Source organism: Salminus brasiliensis, chromosome 24 (assembly GCF_030463535.1).
Source record: "Salminus brasiliensis chromosome 24, fSalBra1.hap2, whole genome shotgun sequence".
Lineage (NCBI taxonomy): Eukaryota > Metazoa > Chordata > Actinopteri > Characiformes > Bryconidae > Salminus > Salminus brasiliensis.
The window spans coordinates 3285209-3307838 of NC_132901.1; the positions used below are offsets into that span (position 1 = coordinate 3285209).

General features: G+C 41.8%; 1 protein-coding gene across 1 annotated transcript in view; it reads right to left on the reverse strand.

Annotated features, from left to right (window-relative positions):
• The window catches only part of zcchc7 (zinc finger, CCHC domain containing 7), a 69193-nt gene that overhangs the window by 38143 nt on the left and 8420 nt on the right, over nt 1-22630 (reverse strand).

A 22630-nucleotide genomic window follows, 5' to 3' on the forward strand; every position in this document is an offset into this window, starting at 1 on the left:
ATATATATACACACACACACACACACATATACACACACACGAGATAGGGAAATATGAAGCTGGAATTATTAGTATTATTATTAAAATGCAGAAGTATGTCTCAAACCTTAATGAAAGACACTTGGGTTTAAGCGGCGTTCCCCAAAAGACAACCGAAAATTCGTCAAGGCTTTTTTTTGGGGGGGGGGGGGGGGGGATTTCGGGAGGGGGCAGCAAAGGGGGAAGCGTCCACCCTCTCGGTTCAGCATGGACGGCCTGGAATAGAATATGAGATGGGTGGGGTTTTCTGAGCTGCTAGCCTGCAGCAATGTAACTGCTCTGATTATGGAAAACACACGTGATTCCGGAAGCAGCGGCCAACTGCTCGGAATAACATCCCCGATGGCCTGTGATGGACACGGCCGAATCGCACAGTTTAAAAGGTACGGTCCAAGAACGTGTCCATATATGAATGTTAATGCGTTTAACCCCGGCGGCTCTTTTCATAAAGCACATACAAATTAATATATATAACTACATATAAATAAATAAATAAACAAATACAATTAATTAAGAAATGCCAAGCAAGCAAACCACCCGGTCCAAGACAGGATTTCACTGGTATTTTAGCAACTAGGAGTTTTTGCTGACTGTTGTGCCGATTAATCGAGTAATCAATGGTTTTTAAAAACAATAAAAATGTGAAAATTTGATTAAAAACTGAAGAATAATAAATTGCACATTACCCTTTAATGGATTAAAAAAGTTGGCAGTAACAGGATTGTCAGAGATTATTCAAGAAGGTACATTTTAATCGCTCGATGCATGCTGTAGAATAATCGATTCATCGGGACGGCCCTACCAACAAACATGTATCAGTATCAGGCAAGTGGGCAGCTCATCTCTGCATACCAAACTTATAAAGTACATCTTAAATGGCTAATATTTTAGATTACTGATTAATCGACCTTTGCGTCAATAATCACTGCACTCTATACTGCTAAGATACATTTTTTATGAATATACATATTCATTAAGTTATATTCATTAATATATTAAGTGTGACTGTTCTACAATTAAATACATTTAGTTCAAGGAAACTTTTTAAATTACACATGAATATTAGAGAAAACAAATTATAATCAGTATTAAGATGAATCGATTAATCGTGACTGAATAAAGTATACTCATCAAAACTGCCAGCTAATTTCTGCACGTTTAACTTTTAAAATATGCAATATCCTGCAAATTACCCAACTAAGTAATATTTTAAATAATATCCCTAAAACTTTCATGTATATTCAAATGATATCAGTACATGCAGTATTAATATTAAAAAACTTTACTTGAACTGAATATATATTTCAGTATGTATTTCAGTATTAATATCCTTTTCTCTTCTCTACCTAATATAAACAATATTTTATATATATGATTAGTTTACAATATTCATGACGATATTGCAATTCATTTCATTTAACCGATTAATCGTACCAGCCCTACAATAAAGAGTATAGATTTAGCTTACTTTTAGCTCATTTTTTAAATCGTAGGCATCATTCGGCAAACCACTGCGTATTTCATAATAGAGATGGATTTGGATTTGATATTTACTAAATTCAAGTGTTTTTTTCATGTTTATGTGATTAATTGCGAATTCCGCACAAAGTGTAAGAAGCGCGTTCAATTCAATTCATTAAATATAACAACCATCTAAAAATCAATACAGCTTTTGTTTAAATACAGATGAAAAATATTCAAGCCTGCAGGCTGATTTCCTGGGGAGGAGCATCCGGAATTCCATCAAATAAAAGAGTGAAAAGGGGAAGGGAGAGGGGGACTTTCTTTGGACATGGGGTGGACAAGCAAAGACAGACAGATGGTGGGGCTAGAGATGGGTAACGAGGGATAAAGGGGTGAAGGGAGAGAGAGAGAGAGAGAGGGAGAGAGAGGAGTGGGCCTGGGTGGAGGGGGGTGGAGGGGGTTGAAGAAGGTGCAACAAGATGGTCTGTCCTTTTACCTCCTCCTCTCCCCCGGAGCAAGTCCTCACCTCTTCGTTTTTCCATTCCTCTCTACTCTCGTTTTCCGAGCTTGTGAATTCATTAGACTGCTTGGACTACCTCTCGTTGTTACTCAAATTAACAGAGCTGCACCCCCCCTCCTCCAAAAAAGCCCCCTGGATTGATGATGCACTGCACTCCATTCCAGACAAAGTGGAGGTGAAGGGAACCGGACGTCTGTAAAGTTTAGAGCTACACCCTAGAAAGCGGTCACATGGCATGGTTATGAATCCACTGCCTGATGGCAGAGACGCTGTTTCTCAATCGTTCTGAGAAGATTTTGGCCTCAATTTATTTATTTATTAGTTTATTTATTTATTTATTTTTTGATTGAGAAATGAAGAAAGGCTGTGCTGAAGCAAAATAGTCCCAACAGCCCTTTTTTCCCTTCATAGTTCCAGCTTGGTTATTTAGCATCACCACAAAACTGGCAGAATATGTATGTGGGTTCACTGCTGGGTTTAAGAAAGCAAGTAAAATACATATATGCCTGTGTCGTAGTCATGGCGACCCCCGCTTCTATTCACCACCACCACTGTATAGAAGTCAGATTCGCTGCCCTACCCCTGATTTCACTCCATCTGAAAGATAAAATGATCAGGTTTTATAATCCATCACCAAAACCCAGCATAGCTCTGGTCTGATTTCCGATGACGACATCACAATGCACGGCAGGCGGAGTCAAATAAGATTACCCAATGATATTTCATCCTTTACCTGCACATCCCACCCCCTTAGGCTCAGCTAGCTCAGAAACACGTCACGACATCGTCCGATTTCCCAAAATCACGTTGACTAGCAAGCCCGGTCAAACGAGGTCAATTAAAGGACGGAATTTAAAACGTAAATGGACGTGATTGATTGCGTAACCCTGGACACACAGATAACACGACTTTATGATGCATTCTTGAAGCGAATCACTTCAAATTTTGTCGGGAATTTAGAAGAAATTCGCACCTGGATGAAACTGGTGACAGTCGGAGTTCAGGGTCTGTTAGCAACGTTAGCCTAGCGTCTCGACTGATCAACTGCATCCAGGGTCAGTGATCAATCACGCCCAGACGAATTTCCGGACGAACTTTTCTTTTAAGAAACGTCCAAAGTATCGGAATTTGGGTTTGAGGAGCTCCTAATATGGACCTGATTCTCGACTGCACACAGAGACGCGACTCCGGAGCTTTACGGAAGCAGCAGACAGGGTGACTCTTCCTACACTGGTTACGATAGGCTGGAGACTGTACGCTGAACAAGGCCACGCGCTGCTGGGAAACCAACACCGCAGCCGGAAGCACATTCGCCAGCATTCCTTTTTTTTTTTTTTTTTTTGACGTGCACATACGACTTCATCTAATCTAACGGCGTTCATCTGGAACCGTCATGTTCCGAATATGCTGCCAAAGAACGTCCCACTTTTGTCCTGGCGAAGGGCCCTTGTGGGGCAAGCGACGTAGGGTGCGTGCCTCGCCCCTTGAGCGGCCTCGCTTTTCTCCACACTCCTGCGAAATCCCATTACATCCTCAGGGATCAGCAAATTGAATTGACGTATTTCTATGAACAACGGGAGGTTTCTTTAATACACCTTAACGTATGCCTAATGCCCCCGCTAATGCCTCTCCATTTGAATGTAGTCACTTTAGGCCCGGCCTTTAAAGGGGAAAAAGCCGTTAAATACGCCGTTAAAGAATACCTGCGGTTTAGCCCCCAAAAGGATTACTCTCTCGCCCACCCCTACTCTACGCTCGCTCGCTCGCTCCCTCTCTCTCTCTCTCTCTCTCTCTCTCTCTCTCGCCTTCTCTCCCTCGTCTCGGTCTCTCTGGTGCATGACAGAGACAGAGAGGGAAAAAGAGGAGAGAGAAATAAAGAAAAAAGAAAAAAAAGAAAAGGAAAACGGGAGAAAGATTTTTAGATTAAAGGTAATGCTGAATAAATATGGGGAGATTTACGAAGGAAAAGTCAGTCACGCTCTGCACCTCGTAAACACTCTCCATTTTCTCCTTCTGCTGGTCCGGCGGGCCACTAAGCCGGCCAGACGCTGCAGACCCAATTACTATCGATCACGGCGCACTTAGAAAGGAAAGCGGGTGGAGAGACGAAAAAAGAAGAGAATAAATATATATATATATATATATATATATATATATATATATATATATATATATATATATATATATAAATGTATCTTGGTGTAGCACAACCAAATTACACACACACACGCGAATTTATACAATATTATTTAAATAATATAGTCGCTGTCCAATAAAATACATGCATTTCCGAATTGGTGAAGAAGGCAAAAAGGTCCTGGACAGGAACTCCGTGTAAAAACAGCAGGAGTTTATTCCAAGTGATTTAGTGCATTTCCATTGGTCCATTAATCCAAAAATCATTAGGCAGTGTATCATCGCTAGTCAGCTTTAAAACATAGAAAAAGCTAAAAAGTGCTATTTGTATATTTTTTTATTTTAATAAATAAACAAAAACATAAAACTTAAATTAGCGCTTAGCAAATAACAGAATGCCTGAATTTAAAGCCGCTAACCAATCATTCAAAGCTCAACCAGTGCGGGTCGAACAGGCTGGGCCTACTGTTTGCAACCACAACAGAAAAGGGTGTTAACAGGAGAATGTATCAATTTACAACAGCAATTATTACTAAAATAACCTTAAAAAAAAAACAGAAAAAGAATAATAATAATAGTAAAGGAAATATAGTATATTGTACCGTATAGGAAAGCAGAATAAAGGCCAGGCCAGGCTCCGTCCGAGTAGGCAAAACAGACGAGAGGAGGCAGCTTGTGCTGGAACACCACAGTGAAACCCAGATTTAATGGAAAGCCGTGGCCACGTCGCTGAAGAGCGTAAAATAAAGACATTTAAAAATCTAACTAGCGAGCAAGGTTCAGTTAAGATGAGGGGATTTTAAAAATAGTGTTTATTACTAAAGAAGCTTAAAACCAAAAGCGTACAGGTTCATTTTATGGTTTGAAGTTTAATTTTTTCATTTTTTTTTTATTGGCTTGTACTCGTCGTACTCTTCAGCTCCACACTGAATAAGAGAATGCATTCCTTTAAAGCAGTGATTTTAAGTATTTTAGTATTTCTAAGAGAACAAAGCTAAGACGCTAGCCGTATGGTCTTGGTAGATTTTATACAGAGCATGGCAACAGCCATGGCCTAGTGTTAACGGCTGCAGAACAGACAAGGGTGACTTGCACTCGATTTCCATTTGAAACACAGGAAATGAAAATGTATCAATTTAATATCAAAGGAAAAGTGATTACTTAAAAAAATAATTAATAGTTGTGATGATTTGAGTTACCATGTGAATTCTTTTAAAGCCAAGGGGTAACTGTACGGGTCTGAAGAGGAAAAAAATACATAAGAGAACTGTCTATTTTAAACAGCTGCTATTGCTAAAGAGGAAAAATAACTAAAAGCTAAGGAGCTATAATTGTTTGGCCTGGGAAAATTTCACAGAAAAGCAGCCAAGGTCGAGTGTTACCAGCCCCAACAGGAAGATAAGACAACGTGCACTGCAGTTCCCCAATGAAAAAATGTAAGACTATGTTAAAAAATAATATATAAATAAAAAAAACTGTACAATCCAGGTCAATTCTACAAAGAAACAGGCGAGGCCTGGTGGTTCCAACCACAATAGAAAAGAAGAAAAACTGATTATATTTCAGCTCCACAATGAAAATCAAATCATATATGAATAAAATATCAATTAAAAGCTAAGAAGCAATAAAACAGCAATAAAAGCAAGAGGCTAATTGTACAGCTTGGGAAAATTTCGGAAAAAAGCGGCCAAGGCTGAGCGTTACCTTTCCCAAAAGTAAAGAGTTCAACAGTGGAAAATGAGAAAAATAAGGAGCTGTAAAGCTAATGAAACAGTCCAGGTTATGTTTATATTTAATTAAAAAAATTAAGTAAATAAGTAAATCTAAGCAACTTTTTTTCTTCTTATGAAACAGAATGTTCCAGGTTAATCCTACAAAGAAACAGGACAGGCTACAGGACAGCCACAATAAAAAAAAACTTATATTTGAACTCCAACGACAGTATGAGTAAAATTAAAGAAAAAGTAAGAATATATAAGAAAAAAAAAACTAAACAAAAACATACCAGCTCAAACTGTTAACTCTAAGATTTTAGGCCTAGTTTTACCAGCCACAACAGATTAGAAAGATAAAAATAATCATAAAAACAAAAAGAAATTAAGCTAACTGTACGATTCAGGCCAATTCTAAAGCCTGGGCCTAGTGGTGCCAGCCACAACCCAAAGGAAGAACTCCTAGTCTGTGAACCACAATACAAAATATGATGATTGAAATGAAAGAATGCATAGAAATGAAAGAACACACAAATAAGAAGCTGCATGGTCCAGATACAACACTACACAGAAAACACTAGGTCAGGCCTAGTGCGAGTCCACACAGCAGAAAAGGAGGACAACTTTTACTGACGAACCACAGCATAAAGCAAATGATCCATATTAAACAGCAGCTAAAGAAATACGGATACTGCTAAAGAAACAAACAAACAAACAAAAAAAAAAAAGCATATACTGGAGTTTAGATATAAAAATAAGAAAGTAAATACAGCTAACTTGGTTCAGGACAATTCTACAAAGAAACAGGCCAGGCCTAAGGTCAACAGCCACAGTAGAAAAGACTGCTTGTATTTGAGCGAAAATATTAATAAAACATAAATAAAAAGCTAAGAAACTAACCAGACAATCCAGGTCATTTCTACAAAGAGACAGGCCGGGCCTGGCGTTCGCAGCCACAATGGAAAACGGGGACGGCTTGTGTCGGAGCTCCACAATGCATTAGAGAGATGATTTCATCACACCATTTATTCATTTCCCAAACACTTACGTTACCCCCAATCATAAAAGGAAACGGGCCTGAATTCATACCGACACATTTTACCATTTGCACTATTCAAGTATTTTCCCCGTTCACATCACATAATGGCATCGTATAGCAAACCTGGGCCCTCCGTATGATAATGCGGAGAATGGCAGGCTAAAACATTATTCGCCTCTGGAGATAAGGCGGGGAAGGCTGTCCTCCGAACACTGCAATCATGCCGACGGTAAATGGTGGGAAGGCTGTGTGATATGTGAGACTCTGTGAGAGAAAACAGTCCCGGCTCTTTCCGCAGGATATATCGGCACCATTTCATTGACTGTAATGTATTTCTACAGGCTGCCGCCGCACATAGCATTAGCGTGTTCGGAAAGTCCGTCGTAGGGCTTACCGTTTCGGCACCATTCCCGGCACGGAGTAGCACTTTAAGCTTAAACCCATACATGGGCGTAGGGCGTATACTTTATTTATATATTCCACGTTATGTCCACCTCAAAAGGCCTTCGAGAGGAGCTTTCCTTTTGGTCTACAACCAGAGAATTCTCAAGCAACTGCTGGTAGATCGCTCAAAAAGCCACGACCGGCAAGAGAGAGCAGTATTTCACCATGTTCATGTGCCAGTGTGAACCCAATAGAAGCTGTGCTGGGTCAAATGTGCTCATCCTGTGAGAAGACATTTTGTCTAATATCAGAAAAAAAAGAAAAGCTCAGCAGGAACCAGAAGACCAGAAGTCGAGAGCAGACATACGATTGGCTGAATCAGAAAAAATGTTTTGTTAAAGTGTTGGAGCCACCATAAAACATTGGATTAAAATATATCAAATATAACGTGTGTGTGTGTGTATATATATATATATATATATATATATATATATATATATATATATATATATATATATATATATACACACACACACACACACACACGTTATATTTGATATATTTTAATCCAATGTTTTATGGTGGCTCCAAAAATATACAGCAGAATTTAAGAATGTGTTTTTTTTAAATAAAGAAAAAGCTATCTAGAACACAAGTCTGGTTCCAGTTTACCCCTTGCATACATTTGTTTGACCCACCAGAATTTTACATAAAAAAAAAGAATATCCCACATTATACTTTCTTTTAATATCCATATAACATGAACACCACACACCAATCAGCCACAACATTAGTACCACTGCCAGGTGAAGTGAAAAACATGGACTATCATCATCAGTCAAGAGATGGGATCTACATATTAGACAGCGAGTGAACAGTCAGTTCTTGAAGGTGATGTTGGTGAAAACATCACCTTCAAGGGTGTTCCCAGCATGCAGTGAGGGTCAATACCCACCAAAGGTGGTCCAAGAAACCGAGAACCGGTGAACTTGGCAACAGGGTTGTGGGCGCCCAAGTCTCACTGATGCTCATGGAAGCCTTACCTCCCAACTCACAGGACTTAAAGGATCTGCTGCGAACGCCAGTCTTGGTGCCAGATACCACAGGATACCTCCAGAGGTCTTGTGGAGTCAGTGCCTCGACCGGACAGAGCTGTTGTGGCAACACCGGGGGGACCTACTCAGCATTGGTAAGTGGCAGTGGTAATGTTGATGGCTGATAATAATGATAATGATAATAATAATAATAACCTCAACCCCTTAGACCCAGTATGCAAGCCCACACTCAAAACGACATCATCCTGATCCATAGGAGCTTCATAGGCCCCAAGATAGAACCTTGTGGGACTCTACAAGATATGCTAAACTCAACGGCTACCAAATAATGACTGGCCAGAGCACACCGATGTTCGGGCTGTTGGCCATGACTTCGTACAGACTTTTCCACACGTAGCTGCGAACCCACTTAAACCCCGACACTCGTGCTTTTCTGGTTACCATAGCAACCGGCTCACTCCTTCCACCGTTTGGCTCGTTTTTGCTGAGCCAGAACATCGCTTATGGTCTCACGTTGGACAGAAAGGACTGAGGTTGGTGTGGCACAACAGATAAAACCACTAGCAGCTAGTTAGCTATTACACCATGTGGGAGACCAGGGTTCGATTCCCAGTCTGGGTGACTATCCTGTGCTACACCAATAAGAGTCCCTGGGCAAGACTCCTAACACTACATTGGCCCACCTCTGTAATACGAGTTACCTTGTAAGTCGCTCTGGATAAGAGAGAAAAACACAGAGATGTGAATCCGAACAGGGTTCCCGACAATTATCAGAGGTTCACGACGTCCAGTGTAGGTAATTCTGGCTGTAAGACGACGGAGAAACACACAAACATGGACTGGATCTGGACGGGAAGAAACTCAAGATTACCCAAGAACCTCATGCAAGTCTAACCCCAAGACCTGCTGTTTTGTTGGGTGGTGTTTGAGCGGTGTGCCACAGACCCTTATTTTTCAGGGCATTCTGAAAAAAAAAAACATCTGCCAACATCAGGACGTTGGAGTTCTGGCTCTGGCCTTTAGTGTATCCACGCGGTTCGTATACGACATCGTGGGCAGGCCCTTTTTTTTTCTCACTACTAGTGAAACGTCCCGTACTGAGAATCACCTCCCAAAATCCACCCAAACGCCACAATTAGCGTCTTCGATACTGAGCCAATCACAAGCATTCGCACTCTTTCCGTTCGCAGGTCGTGTTTCGGATCACACACACACACCTCCGCTCTTTCATCTTGTCCCGCGGTTTTGCTTTCTGTTCTCTCCCTTTCCTGTCCTTCTATCCGTCCCCCCTCGCTCCATGCCTCACTACCCTCTTACTGCACAAGTAAAAGTTGTTTTTCACGCCGCAACTTCGGTTTAACAGTCCGCGCAACCTTTACAGCTACATTACACACTCTTTCTCTGTATCACACACACACACACACACTCACACAGAGAGAAAGAGAGAGAGAGTGCAGTTCCCTGAATATGTAAAGAAGGCCCTAATAATAGCGAGGTGCCGTTTTCTGGAAGGTCCCACAGGGAGTTAAAAAGGCCTCAGAGATTATAAACACAGATACACACACACATACACACACAGTGTCTCAGGGGTGCGAAGAGAGAGAGAAAAAAAAAAAAAAAAAAAAAAAAAGAGCGAGAGACAACCGGCTCAGGCACGAGTTTGCGAGGACAATGGAGGCACCCTGTGAAAGTCCTCAGTAGTGAAGTCTCGAGCTGTGAGAGTGAAAGTCATCACAGTGTCTTTCTTAACGGCCGGTGACGCCTCTGAATTGCAGTACCTTACAGCAAGGGCATGGCCAGCTTCCACAGTCTGGGTTCATCTAGAGCAGAGAGACTCCAACATAATAACTTCAAATAATTCATAGCAGCTACCAAATAATAAAACACACACTAGCTAGCAACAGCTAGCAATCGATCGTGGTTACTCAATAATTCATAGTAGCCAATGTCAAATTTGTAGTAGCCAGCAATTAAAAGTATTTCCAGTAGTTATGGATCATTTCTCTTAGTCACTAAAATCTTTTAATATTTACTGAATAAATTACAGCAGTTACTGAATTACAGTGGTTGCCAGATAATTTACAGTAGATACCGAATAGATCACAGTAGTTAGTAAACAGCAGCAGTTACCGATAACTCAAAGCAGATACGAAATCATTCAGAATAGTTACCAAAAAATGTTTAGTAGCTGCTGAATATTTTACAGTAGTAAAAAAAAAAATAGTAGCTATGGCATTAATAATAATAATAATAATAATAATAGCTAGCAATTCATTCAAAGTAGTTACTGAAAAAGTCGGAATCTTAAAATGTATCGTAGCTAGCATTTCGTTTAGAGTAGTGACTGAATTCTTTTTAGTAGCTACTTCATTTTGTAGTAGCTAGCGTTTAATTCATAGCACCTACTGTCAAATTTAGATCAGCTAGCAATTAATTCCTAGTAGCTACTGTAAAATAGCACTTACTGAATAATACAGTAGGAACCGAATAATTCATAGCAGTTACCAACTGCTACCAACCATTCATGCTAGTTACAAAATTCCCCACACTTTTTTAGGGTAATTAAAAAGTTACTTAAAAAAAAAAAAAAATCACAGTAGTTAATAAATAATTCATAGCAGTTATTGAATAAGTCACAGTAGATATCATATCATTTATAGCAGTTACTGAACTCATAGTATTAAGTGGAAATAAAATCACGATAAACTAATTCATAGAAGTTATAGAATAATTCACAGAAGACACATTATACTAGTTAATAAATCATTCATAAATCATTGCTCTATTGTCATGTAGTAAAGTGAAATAATTCTTCTCAACATTTTCGTCTCGTTATAATAACTTCAAGTTAACTTCAAAGCAATATGTGTTTTGTCAAGATTTTTGCTAACATTGATAAATGTGTATCCATGGTATTACCCTTTTTGACTTTTCAGGGTCAAGCCCTGGTAGTTATGAATTTTTTTACAGTTACACTTAAGATAAATAAACTTTTAAATACTAAGTATTAAATGTATTTATCGGATTAAGTACAATAAAAAACCTGACCACCATCTGTCCAATAGCCTATTTTGATAGCAAAGTAATGCTGTTTGCAGAGAACGAGGGATGTGAGGCGTCTGCTTGCTCTCGGACGGCTGAGCAGGGTTGCCATTCAAACAGCCATATTACCCCCAAAATACCCCTCAATCTTGCTGCCCCCTTTACCCCCACCCTACTGAATCTTATTGAAATAATATTAATATTTATCATCCCAACCCCCACCCAGACCCCAAAGACCAAGCACCCTGGGCTAACTGTTAATAAAGGCCTTACTTCCTAAATCCACACCCCGAGACACCCCCCCCCCTATAAAAAAAAAAAAAGTTCACTGTGATGGAGAGGTGGTGGAAAAAAAAATTAATCACGTCTCACGAGGGTGCCTCTTTCCTCTGTCGCCGGGACAATAATTTGATTTGATATTAAATGACTGCTTAATTATAATGGATTTTATTGGTAATTGTAATTGACGTTTTTCCCCACCCCTCCACCCGTCCTCGTTTTTCCCCCCATTGCTAAGCATAAATGATGAGGGACAGTGCAAAGCGATGATGGAAAATTCAGCCCTAGCCTGAGCAGTCAGCTAATAATGAATTAATGAATAACCATTAGTTTCACAGAAGAGTGTCATAAAGATATCTACCCAAACCTGATGTTCAGAGAACGCTGGAATAAACACTGCTTTTACCCCAAATTTAAGACTATAGTTATGGCAAAAATACATATATTACACATATGTAGTACATATATACTGTGTGTGTGTATATATATATATATATATATATATATATATATATATATATATATATATATATATATATATATAAAATCGTACATCTCCAAAAGGGAACTTTAATTACATTAAATAATATAAACTTTAACTGGAAACAGATTTTATTTCAGCCATTCTGGAGCATTTTGATTGATCCACTCATCATGAAATTTTAACACAATGTAACAAACTGCCAGATTTACATTATGTCCAAAAAAGTGGAGTTAAAAAAACTGAGATACTAGGTTTTTGTGTTATAGCATAAATATTGCCATTATTACTACTGTAATTAGTATTATTGTTATTGCTTTACATTATTACTACTATTATTGAATATCATTGCTTTTAAAAGGGGGGGGGGGAACTTGTATCTCCAAAATGGCATAAAAATGTCTTAACTTTCAATGAAAGTCAAAGTTTTCCTTTTTTATTTTAAGTCATTTTCTAGCATTTCTATTGGTCCATTCATCATGAAATTCTGACATGAATGTAAGGAACAACTGGTTCTTTCAGATATGAAATTTAGATATGAGGTTTATCTCATCTCATATATATTATATACACTATATCAATGCTACGGCATAATCTTACTGTTCCAGTTTTACGATGCTATAAATAGGCCAAACCTTATTAAAAAAATTAAAAAGTCAAAGTAAAGTCAATGAAAACACCACACATTCATTCCCAACCGAATTCCACCGTGGATGAAGAAACATGGGTTCAGAAAGTGCCGCAAAGTAACAAGTTTCAACCCGGGCCCCCTCAAGACTCGCTCGGTCACGCTCGGACGCACCAGGCGGCCCACGAACAAGCGTACTCTCATTTCCCCCTCTGGAGAGGAAAAAACAGCCCTGCGCTTCTCCGGCGATTTGAATGCCTGCTCGTTATCGCATTTAAATGATTAGTTCTCACTTATAGAACGCAAACAACTTCCTGTGGAATTCGCGTTGAAGACGACGGCCGCGGGCTGAGGGGGATTTTTTTCTCTTCCCCGTCCCCCCGGCCCTTTATCAGAAAACAACCCACACGAATATTCTATATTGAACAAACGTTCGCCCTGAACCAAATGAGCACCTGCGAAAAACAAACACAGATGTTGCATTTGAGGTTTTCCGGGACGCCTCTGCGTCAGCTTGTGGGCCGAGGCGGTCAGATTTAGCAGCTGAAGTTGCGGCGACCGGCCCGAGCTCAACCAAAAAAGAAAAAAAAAAATATGCTAATGTTCATGTAAACAGAACAAAAATACAGTGGCTGATGAAATGGTTCAATAGCAGCAGCAGCAGCAGCAGCTTGTAGAATTAAGGCTTAGACTCCATACAAGGGGCCAAGTGTGAGAAACAGCATTATAGCTGTTGACCTAAAGCCAAATAAACACACAAATCTCTCTCACTTTTTAATACGACGAGAATCTGGCAGTTGTTTTTTACATCATGTCCATTCTATGAGAAACGGACCAACAGAAACGCTCCGGACTGACTTCTGAAAGCTGAAAGTTAAGACTTTTAAGTTTTCTTAAATGTTGGACATTTTTGAGACGATACTGCAACAGTTGTCGTATATCTTTCTGATCTGAGGCTTTACCTGGATATTCAGCCGGCAGTTGAGGGGCTTAGGCCCTAAAACTATGCTAAGAACTATGAAGGTCATTAAAGAAATCAGCGCAAAGAATAACCAAGTTTACGACCTTAACTCCAGACCAGACAGAGCACCTCTATACTCTGAGAAAGGGCCGACTGGTTCGGTTAAACTGGTTGCGGAAAAGCTTGTTGGCTAGGCCTGAGGCCTGAGGCCCCCACCCCCCCACACACAACACTCACCCACCCACCCACAACCGACAGCAAGGACAAAAAGCGAGGCGACGGAGCCGGAACTGGTTTCTCCGCTGTGCCCCCTCTAATCAAACCTGGGGTGTAACCATTTTAGTATGAAATTGGGATGGAAGCTTGCCATCACCGCCCCAACCAACCCCCCCCCCCCCCCCCAACCAAGCCCCGACCCCAAAATCTACTCCGTAACATGATTAAGGATACCTGCTGTCCCATGCAAAGCCCACCCAAAAAGCCAGATGTTAAAGGCAGGAACACACGCAGACCCTCGCAAACGGGATTACTCGGCCCGCGCTCAGAGCCGGAACCACCAGCGGCGCCGGCGGCCATCGAAATCGGGGGCTCTGGAAAAACAGCGAGCTTTAACTTAGTTTTTTTTGTTTTACGATCAAATTACGATCAAATCAACCTCTAGGAACACTAGGAAACTGACCACGTGCAGTTTTAGCCGTTTCAGCATTTCCAACCCCGCCGATAAAAACCCTAAGAGTCCAATAAAGCCGCTCCCCGGCTCCGCCCTCAGCGTGCTGCAGTTACCCAAATCTGATCTAGCGCTCTCGTCTCTACGTTTAAATAATAATAATAATAAATAATAATAATTAAAGAAACTTTCACACATAGCTTTATTACTAGGGACGCAGGACTGGCAATAAGCCAAGATCCGAACTGGCAAGTCGCCAACTGACTCTTTTCATTTTAGCCAATCTGTGTTTATTTGTGATTAAAAAACATGAGCCAGTAACGACATGCGTCCTGTGTTTGAATTAGAATTAAGGAGTAAAACAAATAAATAAATAAAATAATATTCATAAAAAATTGTTACTTACGCTGCAACTGTGGTTAATGGATCTGTGCCAAACTGCAGGACTTCAGAAGGATGGTTTTAGAAATAGTAAATGTAAAACCATCCTAAATTAAACTTAAGATTCAAAAGTTTAAAAATTTAACTCACATTCTACATAGAAAACGTTTCTAAATTCTATAATTAATATCAAATTTCTGTATTAAAAATGTTAAAAAAAAATAAATTAACGCTAAATATTCAAATATTTCCAAAATTCGATACCGAACAATATTATATAACTTTCCCAATTAAAAAAATAAAGACATTCGGTATAGAATTTTGAGTTTGTTTCTAAATTCTGAATTAAAATCTACTTCACACAAAATGAAACTAATTTAGTTTAGAAACAATAAAAACTGAAAAACATTTCAAATTGATCCATTTGGGATTTTTTTTTTTTATCTTATTTTCAAAGTTTGGCTGAAAACAAACAAAGAAAACAAGTTAATCACGGCTACTGATATTGTGTGTGAACCCGTCTTGGTACTCGAACCCCTGAACAAATTCAAGGTATTTATTTTCCCACATATTTCTACATTTTCCATGCTTTCTCAGAGGGTAACATTGTTAACCGATTGAAATTTTTTATATTTGCAACAGGCGATTGACCTTAGCACTGCAGTTTAATTTTGACTGGGTTCTTCCTCGACACGATGCCCCGCCCACTTTTTTTTTTTTTTTAAGCATGTCAAAATAAAAGCTCCCCTTCAGTCAGTCGCGACACACGATGTTTTAAGATAAAATTAATATTCATCTAAAAACAGCATAGAAAAACCTCAGCGATGAGTATTTTATGATCATTTGTTTGATCATTTCTTAATCAATTTCTTAATGAAGGACTGAATATCTATTTGATTTGGATTTTTTCCGAACCGTTTCTACAGAACCTGAACGCATTACTGACAGAAAGACGTAATGGACTGTTTGGGCCAGGAAATAAATCAGTGCCCCCTTATTAACGCTCTGAACCCCTTTACCTGATTCAGGGCAGCTTGACTGGAGCCTCATTCACAGAAACATCCTCACAGTCAACAAGCAACAGAAATACGATTTTAACCATGAAAGCAGAATCAGGGGAAGGGGGAAGGCACTATACGCTATTACACTATACACACACACACACACACACACACACACACACACACACACACACAGTAACACACTAAAATAAAACACTTATGAAAGGGAACAAAAAAAAAAAAAAACAGATTAGAAATGTCAAAATGTTCGAGCTCTGAAAAAAAACAACAACAACTCTTTGCCAAAAAAACAGGATACTGAACAAACACCTCTCACACTCAAGTGATTCTGTTGTGTGTGTGTGTGTGTGTGGACATGGCGTCTGTTCAAACACACAGAGTGGAGAAATGGGTGTGGTGTTTCAGCTGAAGTGGCACTGCTGTGCCCAGATAAGGGCCGATGCCTATCCCTGCCCTGTGCAACGCACACACACACACACACACACACACACACACACACACACACACACACTACCCTATTCTCCTACTCAAACCTCTTACACTACCACAAGAGTACACATACACACACACAGCTGCTTGGCTCCAGCCCATGCACTCTTCTTTAACCATCCCACAACACACACCTTCCCTCTCAAACACACACACACACACACACACACACACACCATAGTGTGCTTAGTTAGCTTCGATGTCTCCAGCTTTGAGCCAATACTGATCACACTGAACACTGAAAATGCCGATATTACGGAAAGCGATCATCAAATTATTGATTATTGATTATTATATCTTCTTTTCACCTTTATTGATCTATTCCCATTCTATAACCACTAATACACACGTATACACAGTTACAGACGGACACAACTACACACACAGACACTATACACACACACCTCAACACGACACCGGACATGCAATTGGCATATTGGCTCGCTGAGGCCCTCAGAACCACAGCTGTCCACTATATGTCCAAATGTTTGTGGACACCCCTTTGAATGAACGCATCTCCTTAAGTTGCGCCCACTGCTGCTGACACAGCTTGTCTAGTCAGTGTAGAGAAGTACTGCCAATAGAATAGGACCCTCTGCAGGAGCAGATGACTGACATGAACCAGGTGTGAGCTAGAGGGGTGTAAAGCCCCCCAGCATTGAGGAGCTGTGGAGCAGTGGGAGAACTGGATTCACTGGGATGATGGATGGTGGAGCTTCATCCAGTACTTTTGGGATGAGGAAGGCTGGTGATCACCCAACATCCTGACCTCACAGCAGCGCTCCAGCAGTAGAGAGTCTAGAGGAAAACCGTTCTTCCCTGGACAGTAGAGAGAGTTACGCCAAGAAAAGCAGCATCAGCTCTTTTTTTCAATACCCCTGATTTCAGATGAAACAGTACATGAGCAGGTGTCCCAATACTTTTGTCCATATAGTGTCTGGGAAGCGATCTACAAAATGTAATTCACACAGGCCTCAAAAGCCATTACACACAGGTATACAACACACACCATCAGCACTGACGCGGTGAGCACACGCACATACACGCACTCTAACATCAGACAATGCAACACACTCATATGCAGATGGCTCCACACACACGCACACACACACACACCGAGAACGTGAGCCATTCCTACATCCATCCCATTCTAATGAGTGGAAGTTTCCAGCAGGAGCATTTCCATTGTAAATGCAGCTCTTTCACTTCCTTTGAAACAAGCCGCTGTAGCGTGAACCTCCGAGAGGCCGCTCTCCCTCTCTCTCGCTCTCCTCTCCCGCTCTCCCTCCCTCTCTCACTGAGAAGAAGGAGGCTCTGTGGAACAGCATCGCCCCACATAACAAGGGGATGATGTTCTCCAGGAACACAGCCACACCTCACTGAGGGAACACACACACAGAGAGAGAGAGAGAGAGAGAGACAGAGAGAGAGAGAGAGAGACAGAGAGAGAGAGAAAGAGAGAGAGAGAGAGAGAGACAGAGAGAGAGAGAAAGAGAGAGAGAGAGAGAGAGAGAGAGAGAAAGAGAGAGAGAGGAGAGAGAGAGAGAGAGACAGAGAGAGAGAGAAAGAGAGAGAGAGAGAGAGAGAGAGAGAGAGAGTGTAGCGAGCTCCAGTGAAAGAGTGAGGTGAAGCACTGGGCCGATCTTCAGTGAACAGCTCAGAGTGATCATACAATCTGAACAGACGCTCGAATGCTTCAAACTCGACACGTTGAGCGGGCGAGAGAGCAGGGAAGAGAGAGGGAGGGAGGGAGGGCGAGAGAGAGAGAGAGAGACAGAGACTGAGAGCTGTCTATCATTCTGGAAAGGTAAGGCGAGGCCTTCAGAGGAGGACATTAAAAGAGTGGGAAGGGACGAGAGAAAGGAACAGAGGACATAATGATAAAGAGAGCACAGTCTAAAGTGTAAGAGAGAGAGACAGGAGAAGGGTTTGGGGGCCAAGAGAGACAAATGTAGAGAGAAAGACAGAGAGAGAAAGACAGAGACGAAGTCAAAAAGACAGAGACCGAAAAAAGACAAACACAGAGACAAAGAGACAGACAACAAACAGTCAAAAAGACAGGCTTAAAAAAAGACAGATAGACAGAGAGAGACAAAGAGAGACAGGAGGACACACAGACAGGGTCTCTCTTAAATGTTGCACAGGAGACAGGCTTGTGTCATTATGTACAGTATGAACGTAGGCATGGAGTCTGAACACACACACACACACTCTAACAAACCCTACTCTAACGTTCTCACAGCTCCTCCACCCTACCAGCCGTTACAGAGATCCCGCTACACAAACCAGCCAATCACAGCCAGCTTTCCTGTGTGCGGTGTACATCCTGACCAATCTCAACTTGCTGTGGCGATCCTATAAACCAATAAAAAATCTCATATCTATGGTTACAGTAACGCTGTGTTACCGCTGCGAGTCCCCGCTGTGTTAGGAATACATGCCGTATACTGTGATCAGCAGCAGCAGCGTCACGCAGTCCTGATCTGCACATCCCTGCCATAAACAGGTGAAATGAGAGTGAACAGCCTTACCTTCACCTCAGAGTGACCAAGAGTGACCGTCACTTTCACTGACACACACACTTTCACACACACACACACACACACGCGCTGTTAGATTCACTCTGCGCCACAAAGCTCAGACTAGGAACAAAGTTTGGTGATCAAGGGGCGACAGCCAGGAGGACAAAAAGGGGGATGAAGGGGAGGGATGAGAGGAAATGAGGAAGCGGGGTGTGTGTGTGTGTGGGGGGAGTGTGTGTGTGTGTGCGGGGGGGGGGTCCGGAGAGTCAAGTTTAAACAGCCGGCCTCCTTTTCTCTCACAAACTGTTCCTAAACGTACTTCTCCAGACGTTAAGACACTTTGTGTGTGCGTGTGTGTGTGTGTGTGTGTGTGTGTGTGTTGAGCCGATGTCCTCTCCACTGGACTGTAAGGACAAATAGGATATCCAGGAAGGATTTGGGGATGTTTCGTTTTCTTCTTCTCTGCCCTCCTCTCCTCCCCTCCCTTCTCTCGTTCACCACCCACCTGCCTGCCTGCTCGTCAGAGCGGCAGTGACGGATAACTGACATGAGAGTGTTGGGGTGTGTGTGCGTGTGTGTGTGTGTGTGTGTGTGTGTGTGTGTGTGTGTGTGTAGATCAGTTGGGACACCCTTTACAATACACGACTGGACAATGTGAATTTAGAGAAGTCTAAAAGCACTGCCATCATTAGTGCTGTAGAGTCTCCATTATAGTGCTCAGTGCTTGGGCCCCAGAGATTGCCACTTACAAGATTGGCGTTCAGCTGTTACAGCAGTCATAACGGTAGATAGAAATCCATGTAGAATCCATGGCAACTTTGTGTGTGTGTGTCACACTGATTAAATAAGGTCAGTCTAAAAGCACTGCCATCATTAGTGCTGTAGAGTCTCCATAATAGTGCTCAGTGCTTGGGCCCCGGAGATTGCCGCTTACAATGAAATTTAAAGATTGGCTTTTTTAGCAGTTTACAAAAGTTCATAGAAAACCATGTTCTTTATTTCAGCAGAAAACCATGACATTTCATAAATATCAGCTGGTTGCTATGGTTGCCAACTATAATAATTTACACATGATAGGACTCTCACCCCCTGCTTGACAGCTATTAAAGAAAGTAACCAGAGAAATGCCTTCTTTTAATGTTTCGGTAACCTAATTCCTAATATCCTAATTCTGACTGGCCCATACAATTAAATGAAAGAGTAAAGATTAGTTAAAAGTGAAAAAACTGTACAATCTGTGGACTGTGCTGTATTTGCGGATGTAAAAGAAAAAAATAAAAAAGGGGGGGGGGGGGTCCTCAGTATTCTCGGCTGGCAGTGGAACCCCTGCCCCACCCTCTTTCTAAAAAGAAACAATTCAGCAGATCTACACGATTCATGATCATTCAGAACAGCCATCCTCCCGACCATCAACAACACAGAGGAAAGCGTCCTCCCAACTTCCATTCAGTCCAGTCCTGTTATTTAGCTTGAAAAAGGTGTTATACACTGTTAATTACAGGTAGACACTCACTGAGCACTGACTGTTTATTTGGGTTTATTCTAATGTTATATAGAGTTAATTACAGGTAGACACTCTCACTGACCACTGACTGTTTATTTGGGTTTATTCTAATGTTATATAGAGTTAATTACAGGTAAACACTCTCACTGACCACTGACTGTTTATTTGGGTTTATTCTAATGTTATATAGAGTTAATCACAGGTAAACACTCTCACTGACCACTGACTGTTTATTTGGGTTTATTCTAATGTTATACAGAGTTAATTACACGTAAACACTCTCACTGACCACTGACTGTTTATTTGGGTTAATTCTAATGTTATATAGAGTTAATTACAGGTAAACACTCTCACTGAGCACTGACTGTTTATTTGGGTTTATTCTAATGTTATATAGAGTTAATTACAGGTAGACACTCTCACTGAGCACTGACTGTTTATTTGGGTTTATTCTAATGTTATATAGAGTTAATTACAGGTAGACACTCTCACTGAGCACTGACTGTTTATTTGGGTTTATTCTAATGTTATATAGAGTTAATCACAGGTAGACACTCTCACTGATGAGACTAGGCTTGTGCACAGTACTGTATATTAGTAGGGGTTTTATAGAAAAGAACAGAAGGAGAGAGACAGCAGAGTTGTGGAGTTGGGAACGAGGTGTGCTGATCACCGGACACCGCTCTACAGCACGGCATTACAAATACGTGAGCGTTAACCGAAGCTGAATACACAGCACAAGCGTTCAAAGGTGAGAACACGTAGCAACGAGCGTCTGTATTTCATCTGTGCCATGTCAACTGGTGCTGACACACACACACACACACACACACACACACACACACACACACACACACACACACACAAAAATCCAATTCTCTTTATAGTGACCGTGGTGTGTGTGTGTCTGTGTTCAGCTTCTATCGCCCAAATGAAATTAGTCACTCCTGTCTGAAACTCTTTGCTTGTGTGTCAGAATTGTAACAGCATAGTCGCTTGCTGACACACACACACACACACACACACACACACACACACACACACACACACACACAGAGACAGACACACACAGACAGAGGGTGTCTGACTGCAGCTGTACAATATTTCAGCTGCTACAGGAAATAAATGATGTGCTACTTCAACCACAAGTATTTATACCCCATCACCAAAAACATGACCATGACTACTCCCTCTACCCAACATCGGCTAGAGCGAGCGGCGGACATCTACCCAACATCGGCTAGAGCGAGCGGCGGACATCTACCCAACATCGGCTAGAGCGAGCGGCAGGCATCTACCCAACATCGGCTAGAGCGAGCGGCAGACATCTACCCAACATCGGCTAGAGCGAGCGGCAGACATCTACCCAACATCGGCTAGAGCGAGCAGCGGACATCTACCCAACATCGGCTAGAGCGAGCAGCGGACATCTACCCAACATCGGCTAGAGCGAGCAGCGGACATCTACCCAACATCGGCTAGAGCGAGCAGCGGACATCTACCCAACATCGGCTAGAGCGAGCAGCGGACATCTACCCAACATCGGCTAGAGCGAGCAGCGGACATCTACCCAACATCGGCTAGAGCGAGCAGCGGACATCTACCCAACATCGGCTAGAGCGAGCAGCGGACATCTACCCAACATCGGCTAGAGCGAGCAGCAGACATCTACCCAACATCGGCTAGAGCAGCAGACATCTACCCAACATCGGCTAGAGCGAGCAGCGGACATCTACCCAACATCGGCTAGAGCGAGCAGCGGACATCTACCCAACATCAGCTAGAGCAGTGGACATCTATCCAACATCAACATCAGGATACCCTGACGTTTTTTTCCCTCTTTACTCAACTCTCTCTCTCTCGCTCTCTCTCTCTCTCTCACACACACACACACACACACACACACACACACACACACACACACACACACACACACACATTACTTCCTAAGCCCCCTCCAGTGTGAACGACTCCCGAAGTGAGGGTCAAACCCCAGAGATCAGAGAGTCGGAGGAGAGAAAAGAGGAGAGAGAGGGAGAGACAGAGCCTGTTACCCCCCCCTCACATCCCTGTGTGTGTGTGTGTGTGGTGGGTTTGCGGGGGGTACAAAAGCGGTCCAGACTAAAGGCCCCTCTATCTGCACATGAGTGAGAGAGGCTTGAGCAGCAGAGCAGAAACAGCAGCCCACGGAGCCACCGTAAACCCAGCCCATTCAAATGAGAGAGAGAGAGAGAGAGAGAGAGAGAGAGAGAGAAAAAGAGAAAGAGAGAGAGACACACACAGGGAAGAGGAGATACAGAGAATG